Genomic DNA, 11,703 nt, shown 5'->3' on the forward strand with positions numbered 1-11,703 from the left:
AATTTATTTTTTCTTTTAAAAATTTTAATTTTTAAAATCTTTCAAAATTGTTTTAAGTCTTGGTTCTCTGAGGCCCAGAATTAGATTGATTTACTCAATCATTGTAGCAGATAGACCAAAAATAATCCCCCAAAATTCCCACCTCTTGATGTCTGTGCATTTGTTCAGGCAGAATTTATAATTCACTTTGAAGCAATAGAACATGCCTTAGAAGACTGAAGTCAGAGACTCTCCGTTGCTGCCTCTGAAGAGGCCAGCACCTGTAGTACAGTCTGGTGAGACTATGAAGCAGAGAACTCAGCTTAGCTGTGCTGAGACTCTTGACCCGGAGATGCTGGAGGATAATGAGTGTATGTGTTGTTCTAAGTCACTAAATTTATGGACATCTGTTACACAGCAATAGAAAATGAATGCAATCTTATTCCTTAGTTAGTGGCTTCATCATCAACTCCAGAAATGATGCCACATGGAGATAATAATAGCACTTTTTTCATAAGGTTGTTGTAAGAATACCATGAGTTTAATTTTGTTGAGGGCTTAGAACAGTTCCTGGCACATATACGAGTGTTTTTAGCTTTTGAGTTTTTTGTTTGTTTGTTTTTTGAAGGGAATGATCCTATCTTCATCCCAATAACTTTCCATATTTACACTACTGAAACTTGCTTATGCTGTCAGTTTTACCATCTCTGCAAGAACTCACAAGTTTCTGGACCATTGATTACCCTATTTGGTATCAAGCCACCTTGCCACCTTATATTGTGGCTTAGAGGACAATTCTATTTAATTTAGTTGTGTTGGCAAGATCTCTGTCTTTTTCTTTCTTTTCCCCCATTTTTATACTGGTAAAAAACATATAACATAAAATTTACCATGTTAGCCTGACCAGTGGTGGTGCAGTGGATAGAGCATCGGCCTCGTATGCTGAGGTCACATGTTTGAAACCCCAAGATCACTGGCTTGAGAGTGGGTTCATCCAGGTTCAGTGCAGGCTCACCAGCTTGAGCGTTGGATCATCGGCATGATCGGCTGGTTTGAGCTCAAAGGTTGCTGGCTTGAAGACCAAAGTCACTGGCTTGCGCCCAAGGTTGCTGGCTTGAGCAAGGGGTCACTGGTTTGGCTGGAGCCTTCCCACCCCTGTCAAGGCACATATGAGAAACAATCAGTGAACAACTGAAGTGCAGCAACTACAAGTTGATGCTTCTCATATCAATTCCTTCCTGTCTGTCTGTCTCTCTCTAAAATAAATGAATAAATAAACAAACAAACAAACAAATAAATAAGTTTTAACCATTTTATTCTATTTTTTATTTTAATTATATTTATTGATTTTTAGAGAGAGGAGAGAACGAGCTAGAGAGAGAAAGAGGGGGGAGAAGCAGGAAGCATCAACTCATCATAGTTGCTTCCTGTATGTGACTTGACCAGGCAAGCCCAGGGTTTCGAACCAGCGATCTCTTCCAAGTCAACATTGTATCTACTACACCACCATAGGTCGGGCTAAAATTTAACCTTTCTTTTTTTTATCTTTTTCTTTTCTTTCATTTTTTTTAAGTAAGAGGAGGGGAGATAGTGAGACAGACTCCCACACATGCCCTGACCAGAATACACCCTGCAACCCCTGTCTGAGGCCAATGCTCCAAACAACTGAGCTACTTTTAACACCTGAGGCTGATATTCAGAACAACCTAGCTATCTTCAGCGCTTGGGGCCGATGTTAGAACCAATCAAAGTGGCTGTGGGAGAAGAAGAGGAAGAAAAGGGAGAGAGGGAAGGAAAGAGAAGCAGATGGTCACTTGTCATGTGTGCCCTGACCAGGAATCATACCCAGGACGTCCATACACTGAGCCAGCACCCTATCCACTGAGCCAGTAGGCCAGGGCCATAAAATTTAACCATTTGAAAGTGACAATTCAATGGCATTAAGTACAACCATCACCACTATTTCTGGAACATTTTCTTTTTCCTTTTTTTTTTTTTTCTAATCGAGAGAGAAAGGTGGGGGGCAGACAGACAGGAAGGGAGAGAGAAGAGAATCATCAGTTCTTCATTGTGGAACCTTAGTTGTTCATTGATTGCTTTCTCTTATGCACCTTGACAGGGAGGTTCCAACTGAGCCAGTGACCCCTTGCTCAAGCCAGCCACCTCGGGCTCAAGCCAGCAATGATGGGGTCATGTCTATGATGCCACGGGGTTTCGAACCTGGGTCTTCAGTGTCCTAGGTTGACGTTCTATGAACTGTGCCACCACCATTTTTTTTAATATTTATTTTTAAAATTTTATTTATTCATTTTTAGAGAGGAGAGAGACAGAGAGGGAGAGAAAGGAGAGAGAGACAGAGAGAGAGAGAAGGGGGGAGGAGCTGGAAGCATCAACTCCCATATGTGCCTTGACCAGGCAAGCCCAGGGTTTTGAACCGGCAACCTCAGCATTTCCAGGTTGACGCTTTATCCACTGCGCCAACACAGGTCAGGCTTAACCACCATTTTTAAAAAAGAATTTTTTTAAAAGTTAGACTTGATTGCCATGTCAAAAATAACTCTATAATTTATGACAAATAACTGCAGCAACATTCTTATTGAATTTATTTTAAACATTTTTAAATTGAGAAGTGTTTTTACATAATTGTAGATTCACACGCAGCTGTTAGGAATAACATAAAGAGATTCTTTTACACTTTGCCTCATTTTCCCTAATGGTAACATTTTACAAAATGGTAGCAATAACATCACTTTCCAGATATTGACATTGATACAATCCACTGATTTGTATTCAGATATTCTCAGTTTTGCTTATACACATTTGTGTGTATGCATGTATTAAATTTTATAGAATCTCATTACTTGTGTAGGTTCTTGTGTCTACTACCACAGTCAATATACAGAACAGGCCTGACCAGGTTTTGGTGCAGTGGATAGAGCGTCGGACTGGGATGTGGAAGACCCAGGTTCGAGACCCCAAAGTCGCCAGCTTGAGCACGGGCTCATCTGGCTTGAGCAAAAAGCTCACCAGCTTGGACCCAAGGTCGCTGGCTCGAGCAAGGGGTTACTCGGTCTGCTGTAGCCCCCTAGTCAAGGCACATATGAGAAAGCAATCAATGAACAACTAAGGTGTCGCAATGAAAAACTGATGATTGATGCTTCTCATCTCTCTCTCCGTTCCTGTCTGTCTGTCCCTATCTATCCCGCTCTCTAACTCTGTCTCTGAAAAAAAAAAAAAAAAAACATACCAAAAAAAAAAAAAAAAAAGGATACAGAACAGTTCGATTGCCACAGGACTTCTCATGTTGCTCTTTTATAACAATTCGGAAATTCGGACCTCCCTACTGCTTCCTTACTCCCACTGCCACTAATCTGTTCTCCAATTATAAAATGCTGCCATTTGAAAAATGTCAATACTGATTAAATCACACAGTATGTAACCTTTGAGGATCGGCTATTTTCACTCATCATAATTCTGTGGAGATTCATTCAATTTGTTGCATGTATCAATTTTTATTATCCCACAGTTAGTGTAAACGTTGACCTATTGAAAGACATCTGGACTAATTCTAGGTTTTGGCTATGAAAAATAAAATTGCTCTCAACATTCATGTACAGATTTTTGTGTGGACATAAATTTTTATTTATCTGGGATAATTGTTCAGAAGTACAATTGCTGGGTCATACGGTAATTTTATAGGATTTTTTTATATTTTATTTATTGATTTTAGAGAGAGGAGAAAAAGAGAGGCAAGGGAGAGGGATAAATGGGAAGCACCAACGCACAGTTGCTTCTTGTATGTGCCTTGACAGGGCAAGCCCAGGGGCTCGAACCTGCAACCTCAGTATTCGAGGTCAGTGCTTTATCCACTGCACCACCACAGGTCAGGTTGTATATATAGTTTTGGGGATTTTTTAGATTTTATTTATTCATTTTTAGAGAGAGAGTAGAGAGAAAGAGAGAGAGAGAGAGGAAGGGGAGGAGCAGGAAGCATCAACTCCCATATGTGCCTTGACCAGGCAAGCCCTGGGTTTCAAACTGGCAACCTCAGTGTATATATAGTTTTGTTAAAAGACAGCCAAACTCTTTTCCGGAGTGGTTGTAACAATTTACATTCCGACCAGCAATGTAGGGATGATCGAGCTTCTCTGCATTCTCACCAGCACTTGGTATTGTCACCATTTTTTTTTTCAGACATTCTAATAGGTTGTGTTTTTGTTGTTTTTTCCTTCCATATGCTCTTTTTTTAAAATGTATTGATTTTAGAGAGAGAGAAGGGTAGAGAGAAAGAGACAGGAACAACAATCTGTTCCTGTATGTGCACTGACATGGGATCGAACTAGCAACCTCTGTGCTTCTGGATCATGTGATAACCAACCAAGCTATCAGGCCAAGGCCCCTATACTCTTTTATTTTCTCCCCTATTTTTCTGAAGTGAGAAGTGGGGAAGCAGAGAGACAGACTCCCACATGCGCCCAACCCGGATCCACCCAGCATGCCCACCAGGGGGCGATGTTCTGCCCATCTGGGGTGTTACTTCCTTGCAACCGGAGCCATTCTAGTGCTTGAGGCAGAGGTCATGGAGCCATCCTCAGCGCCCGGGCCAACTTTGCTCCAATGGAGCCTTGGCTGTGGGAGGGGAAGAGAGATAGAGAGAAAATAGTAGGGGAAGGGTGAAGAAGCAGATGGGTGCTTCTCCTGTGTGCCCTGGCCAGGAATCAAACCCTAGACTTCCATATACTGGGACGACACTCTACCACTGAGCCAACCAGCCAGGGCTAAGGCCCATATACTCTTAATAAGGACTTTCATAGAGCAAACATTTTTAATTCTCATGATTCAACCTATCAAATTTTCCTTTTATGGATTGTGCTTTTGATGTCAAATCTAAGAACTCTTCTTAGCCTTAGATCCAAATATTTTTTTCATTAAAGTGTTATAGTTTTATGTTTTACATTAACTATGTTCTGAGTTCAATTTTATATAAGGTGTGACATTTAAGTCAAAGTTTTTTTTTTTTAATTTTTTTATTTATTGGTTTTAGAGGAAGGGAGGAGAGGGAGAGAGAGAGACAGGAACGTTGATCTGTTCCTGTATATGCCCTGACCAGGGATTGAACTGACAACCTTTGAGCTTCAGGACAACCAACCAAGTTATCTGGCCAGGGTTCAGGGTTTGCATTTTTGTCTGTGGATGTCTAATTGCTCTGGTACCATTTGTTGAAAGACTATCTCTCCACTGAGTTACTTTTGCTTCTTTGTCAAAAATCAGTTAGGCATATTTGTGTGGTTCTCTATTCTGTTACATTGATCTATGTATCTATCCTTCCGCCAATGTTATATTTTTGATTATTATAGCTATATAATAAGCCTTGAAATTAAGTAGACATCTCACAGTATTTTTATTTTTCTGGACATTTTAGCTATTGTTTAGCTTTTTCATATACATTTTTAAATAACCTGGTCTATATCTGTGAACATGATGCTAGGAGTTTGATCAAAATTACACTAATCTTATAAATCAATTTAGGGACAATTGACATCCTTCTTATGTTGAGTTTTCCAATCCATGAATATGATATTACTCACCTTTTATTTAGGTCTTCTTTAATTCCTTTCATCAGCTGTTTACGACTTTTAGCATAGAAATCTTGTACATGTTTTATTAAATGTATCTTTATTTCATTTTCATTGGAGTGACTGTAAGTCATATTCAGTTTTTAGTATTGGTTTCTGCATGATTATTTTTAGTATAGAGACATCTGAGTGGTTTTTGTGTGTTGATTTTTTAATCCCCAAACTTTACTGCTGAATTCACATATTAGTTCTAAAACTCCTTTTTTTTTTTTTGATTGCTTGTGATTTTCTACCTAAGCAGCCACCTATATAATGGAGGGATCTTTTGCAGGTGCTCTTTATCAGGTTAAGATAATTCCTCTCTATTCTTAGCTTCCTGAAGGTTTTTCCTTGAATGGTGTTGCATCAATGGATCATACGGTCAATTGATATGATCATATGAGTTTTCTTTTTTAGTTTGTTGATATGATGAATTATACTGATTATATTCTTATGTTGAACCAGCCTTGCACACCAGGAATAAATTCCACTGAGTCCTGCTTATAATCCTTTCTATACATTGTTGGTTTAAATTGACTTTTGAGTAAAATTAGAGGACTTATTTTGTATTTGTTTTCATTTCAGAATTTTGATTTCTTTCTTTTGTCTTTTACTTTTTATCTATCCTAACCCCTACCCTCAGGAGCTTGCCCTCATTTTCTGCATAACAAATGAGAGCGAGAAAGATAACTATTTGAAAAGATTAATTTTATTTGCTATTCTCAATGCAATTAAATACATAAAATAAGGGTTAGTGTGCATTTTTCTAAGGTCTATATCTGGCATGAAAAAAAATTTTTTTTTTACAAGGACAGAGAGAGATTGTCAGAGAGAGGGATAGATAGGGACAGACAGACAGGAAGGGAGAAAGATGAGAAGCATCAATCATCAGTTTTTCGTTGCAACACCTTAGTTGTTCATTGATTGCTTTCTCATATGTGCCTTGACCACCGGTCTTCAGCAGACCAAATAATCCCTTGCTCGAGCCAGCGACTTTGGGTCCAAGCTGGTGAGCTTTTTGCTCAAGCCAGATGAGCCCACGCTCAAGCTGGCGACCTTGGGGTCTCGAACCCAGGTGCTCAGCATCCCAGTCCGACGCTCTATCCACTGCGCCACTGCCTGGTCAGGCTGGCACAAAATTCTTAAAGAAGTCAGTGAACCAAACAAAGGCCATGTTCATGCTGATAATGCTCAATCTTTTTTTCCAGCCCAGGTTTTCTTCCTGAGCTCCAGACCCAGAACTCCAGTTGTTTACTGAACACTTCCCTGAGAATATTCCATAAGCACTTAAAATTCAACAAGTCTCAAAGAACTCTTTTCTTACATTTTCTACCGTAACCGGTGGCATTACTATCCATACAATGACCAAAGCCAGGAATTTTGCAGTTGTCTCTTCTGCGTCTTGTCCAGTTCCTCTAATTAAGGTCTGATAACTCTACAACTAAAGGTCTATCAAGTCATTTTTCCCTTATCCATCCCCATAGCCACCTCCTAACTCAACATCCCTCTTCTTGATTATTGCATTTGCTTCTTTCACTCCAATTTTCCTCCTTCAGTCCATTTGCCACAATGATCCCTATCAATTGTGTCCTGGTAAATATTTAACAACAGGCTTTCTAGAAAAAAAAGCTCTCACTTGTACCATTTGCTGATTTCTATTATGTAAATATGATCATACCTGATTTTAAACTACTAACAAGTCAGGTGGCTTGCTAAGTTCCTGAAATTTTAAGAACTGTTCCTTTGGTAGCTGGTAGGAGCCAGCTCCAGAGAACCACTGGCACAACTGAATATTTGTAACATGAAAATTTGACCAGGTCACTGCCTGAATTAAAACTTCAGTGACTATTTTACCCACAGGATAAAAATCAAGTTCTCAGCTCGGCATGCACATTGTTCTTTGATTCAGTCACCACAGGCTTCACCTGCTTCACCTCAGACTTCACCATCTTCATCAAACCACCCAAACTACCACCCTGATTTCTTTCCCATCGATTTTGAACGGTTTAACAGAACAGATTCACCAGTCTGTTTTTACCTTCGTATTTTTTCTCTTACTTCTCTCTAAACCTTGTGAACACCTATTTATTTTATTTTTTAAAAAGGTTTTATTTAGACCTGTGGTGGCGCAGTGGATAAAGCGTCGACCTGGAAATGCTGAGGTCGCCGGTTTGAAACCCTGGGCTTGCCTGGTCAAGGCACATATGGGAGTTGATGTTTCCAGCTCCTCTCCCCTTCTCTCTCTCTGTCTCTCCTCTCTCTCTCTCTCTCTCTCTCTCTCTGTCTATCCCTTTCCTCTCTAAAATGAATAGAAAATAAATTTTTTTTTTTAATTTTTTTTATTTTTATTTTTTATTTATTCATTTTTAGAGAGGAGAGAGAGAGAGGTAGAGAGAAGGGGGGAGGAGCTGGAAGCATCAACTCCCATATGTGCCTTGACCAGGCAAGCCCAGGGTTTCAAACCAGCGACCTCAGCATTTCCAGGTCAACGCTTTATCCACTGCGCCACCACAGGTCAGGCAAATAGAAAATAAATTTAAAAAAAATTTTTTAAAAAGGTTTTATTTATTGATTTTACAGGGAGAGAAGGGGGTGACAAGAAGGAGTTGCTTCACTCTACCTGTTCATTGGTTGCTTGTAGTATGTGCCTTGACCAGGCAAGCCCAGGGTCTCGAAGCAGCGACCTTGGTGTTTTCCATCAGTGCTCTAGCCACTGTACCACCACAAGCCAGGTACCTATTTGTTTTCCAGTCTCAACTGGTACCCTAATGTAGAACTGGACATGACCATATTGAAATTTATTTAGACTTCTGTTATACCATCTCTAACTCCTTGTCATACCTGTTCCATTATGTTTTTTTTTATATCAACCTCTAACTATTTGAAAATAGACAGTCTTATTCATCTGTATATTTCAAACACCTAAAGACATAGACTGTTTTCTAGATACCATTTAATAAATAGTTGTTAGAGAAAATTATATTTAGACTACAACTTGAAGAAGGAATTAAGAGCAAGTGGTGGCACAGTACATAGAGTGTCAACCTGGGACTCTGAGGGCCCAGGTTCAAAACCTGGAAATCGGCCCTGGCCGGTTGGCTCCGAGGTAGAGCGTCGGCCTGGCGTGCGGGGGACCTGGGTTCGATTCCCGGCCAGGGCACATAGGAGAAGCGCCCATTTGCTTCTCCACACACCCCCTCCTTCCTCTCTCTCTCTTCCCCTCCCGCAGCCGAGGCTCCATTGGAGCAAAGATGGCCCAGGCGCTGGGGATGGCTCCTTGGCCTCTGCCCCAGGCGCTAGAGTGGCTCTGGTCGCGGCAGAGCGAAGTCCCGGAGGGGCAGAGCATCGCCCCCTGGTGGGCAGAGCGTCGCCCCTGGTGGGCGTGCCGGGTGGATCCCGGTCGGGCGCATGCGGGAGTCTGTCTGACTGTCTCTCCCCGTTTCCAGCTTCAGAAAAATACAAAAAAAAACAAACAAAAAAAAAAACTGGAAATCACCAGCTTCAGCACAGGCTTGTGCAGATTGAGCGCGGGGTCACCGGTTTGAGGATGGTATCATAAACATAACCTCATGATCACTGGCTTGAGCCCAAGGTTTCTTCTAGCTTGAGCAAGGAGTCACTGGCTTGGTTGGAGCCCCCCAGTCAAGACATATATGAGAAGCAATCAATGAACAACTAAAGTGCCACAACTATAAGTTGATGCTTTTCATCTCTCTCTCTTCCTGTCTCTGTCTCCATCTCTGTTTCCTTCCCTCTCTCTCCCTCACTAAAAAAAAAAAAAAAAAAAAAAAAAGATAGTTGGCTATACAACCACATATGAGGAGGAAATTGCAGCTGAGAGAACAGAAGCATAAGAACACTTTACAGCTCCTTAGAGAGCAAGGTGCGTGATGCTTTTGAGAATTTAAAAAATATATATATTCCTTTGAAGAAAAGGGAACCCTTGTACATTGTTGGTGAGAATGCAGAATGGTGCAGCCACTATGGAAAATGGAACTGCTTTATGACTCAGGAATTCCACTTTTGGATACATATCTAAAGAAACCCAAACCACTAAAATAATATATGCACCTTTGTTTTCATTGCAGCATTATTTACAACAGCCAAAATATGGAAGCAATCCAAGTGTCTACCATAGACAAGTGGATAAAAAAGTTATGGTACAGGCCCATGTGCCAACTTCCTCATTTCCAGCTGGAGCCATGGAGGGTGCAGAAGAGAAGAAGAAGAAAGTTCTTGCTGTTCCAGAAACCCTGAAGAAAAAGTGAAGGAATTTTGCAGAGCTGAAGATCAAACACCTGAGAAAAAAGTTTACCCAAAAGATGCTCCAAAACACAAGGAGGAAACTCATCTATGAAAAATCTAAGCACTATCACAAGGAATATAGGCAGATATACAGAACTGAGATGCGAATGGCTAGAATGATGAGAAAAACTGGCAACTTCTATGTACCCGAGGAACCCAAATTGGCATTAGTCATCAGGATCAGAGGTATCAGTGATGTGAGCCCAAAGGTCCTTAGCAGTGCTGCAGCTTCTTTGCCTATGCCAGATCTTCAATGTCACCTTTGTTAAGCTCAACAAGGCTATGATTAACATACTAAGGATCGCGGAATCATATATTGCATGGAGGTACTCAAACCTGAAGTCAATAAATGAATTGCTCTACAAGCATTGTTGTGGCTAGATCGACAAAAAATGAATTGCCCTGACAGATTACACATTGATTGCTCGATCTCTTGGTAAATATGGCATCATCTACATGGAAGATCTGATTCAAAGAAGCAAACAACTTCCTGTGGCCCTTCAAATTATCTTCTTCATGAAGTGGAATGAAGAAAAAGACCACCCATTTTGTAGAAAGTAGAGATGCTGATAACAGGGAAGACCAGATCAACAGGCTTATTAGAAGGATAAACTAAGGTATGGTTATTGTTGTAATCTGCTCAGTTAATAAAACAATGATTGCTTTAAAATGGAAAAAAAAAGTTATGGTACATATATACATTACAATATTACTTGGCCATTAAAAATAGAATCATACTGCCTGACCAGGTGGTGGCGCAGTGGATAGAGCGTCGGACTGGGATGCGGAAGGACCCAGGTTCGAGACCCCGAGGTTGCCAGCTTGAGTGCGGGCTCATCTGGCTTGAGCAAAGAGCTCACCAGCTTGGACCCAAGGTCGCTGGCTCCAGCAGGGGGTTACTCGGTCTGCTGAAGGCCTGCGGTCAAGGCACATGTGAGAAAGCAATCAATGAACAACTAAGAAGTTGCAACGCGCAATGAGAAACTGATGATTGATGCTTCTCATCTCTCTCCATTCCTGTCTGTCTGTCCCTATCTATCTCTGCCTCTGTAAAAAAAAAAAAAAATAGAATCATACTATTTGCCACAGCATGGATGAACTTGGAGACTATTATGCTAAGTGAAATAAGTCAGTCAGAGAAAGACAAATATCATATGATTTCACTTATGTGTGGAATCTAAAAATAAAATAAACAACAAAATTGAAACAGACTCATATATACAGAGAACAGACTGATGGTTGCCAGAGGGGAGGAGATTTGGATGACTGAGTGAAAAAGGTAAAGTGATTAAGAAGTAAAAATTGGTAGCTACAAAATAATCGTGGTGGTATAAAGTATACCATAGAGAATATAGTCAATAATATTGTAACTATGTATGGTGCCAGGTTGGTACTAGAAATATCATGGGGAACACTTTGTACAGAGTATGATTGTCTAACCACTATACTGTACACCTGAAGCTAATACACAATAATATTGAATGTAAACTATAATCGTAAAATAAAAATAAAAATCAAAAAAAATAAAATATTCCTTTGAATAAATGGATAAAGAGACTAATAATGAGCTTATGACACTGTGGACTTCAATTGTGATTAATGGCAAGAAGCACTAGCGTACTTTCTATTCCTCACCCCCAGCTTATTTGCCATGGGTACAAGAAATGTGCCATTCTCTAATTAGGGGAAATACAAATTCTCCTTCTCTTTTCTTTCTTTCTCTCTTTCTTTCTTTCTTTCTTTCTTTCTTTCTTTCTTTCTTTCTTTTTTAAGATTTCATTTATTATATACAAAGATCTCATAA

At 40.2% G+C, this 11,703-nt stretch overlaps 1 pseudogene; it reads left to right on the forward strand.

The window, feature by feature from the left end:
* Window positions 1-9,796: 9,796 nt before the first annotated feature.
* Window positions 9,797-10,515, forward strand: LOC136385855 (large ribosomal subunit protein uL30 pseudogene; annotated as a pseudogene).
* The last annotated feature ends 1,188 nt before the right edge of the window (window positions 10,516-11,703 follow it).

The sequence above is a fragment of the Saccopteryx leptura genome, chromosome X, assembly GCF_036850995.1.
Source record: "Saccopteryx leptura isolate mSacLep1 chromosome X, mSacLep1_pri_phased_curated, whole genome shotgun sequence".
Taxonomy (NCBI): domain Eukaryota; kingdom Metazoa; phylum Chordata; class Mammalia; order Chiroptera; family Emballonuridae; genus Saccopteryx; species Saccopteryx leptura.